Genomic DNA, 659 nt, shown 5'->3' on the forward strand with positions numbered 1-659 from the left:
TTTGGTCTCTTTTATAACTTAATTACTGCCTCTCCGGAGGGATTTGCTCGACATGGTTTGAAGATGCTGGCGGCGGTGCACATTGGAGGAAGTGGACAAAATCGGTAAAAAAAAAAGATTGCTACCCCACATAAATTTTCAACTTTTTTTTTTAGATGCTCGAATTTTCTCTCTTCATTATGATTCAATATATGAATATTAGCCACGTGTTCATATTAGTTGACGTGTTCAAAATAATGCCGAAATCCTCAACCATAAAAATAAATAAATACAGTTTTGACAGTTTTGTATGAAAATATGTCTAACAAGTTTCTCATATGAAGAATACTTATAGGTCATTGCGCGCGGCAAACCTAACCTCACTATTTTGACAGGTACTGGTCCTGTTGTTTACGTTTCGGACTTAGAATTTTTTTTCTCCAAATTAAATCTGCATATTTCACGATGTTGAAGACATTCTGTACATTCCGCATTCAAATATTGGTAATTATCGATAAGTTTAGGTAACTATCGATCAGAAAATCCAAAGAATGATAGAAGTATCTCAAAATTAAAATAAAGTCGTCTGTAAACAACAGGACCAGTACCTGTCAAAAGTCGTGCGTGACGTCACTGTGCAATGGAGTATAGGAAGAAGGAAAAAGAATGACAATTGACCC

Source organism: Armigeres subalbatus, chromosome 2 (genome assembly GCF_024139115.2).
Source record: "Armigeres subalbatus isolate Guangzhou_Male chromosome 2, GZ_Asu_2, whole genome shotgun sequence".
Lineage (NCBI taxonomy): Eukaryota > Metazoa > Arthropoda > Insecta > Diptera > Culicidae > Armigeres > Armigeres subalbatus.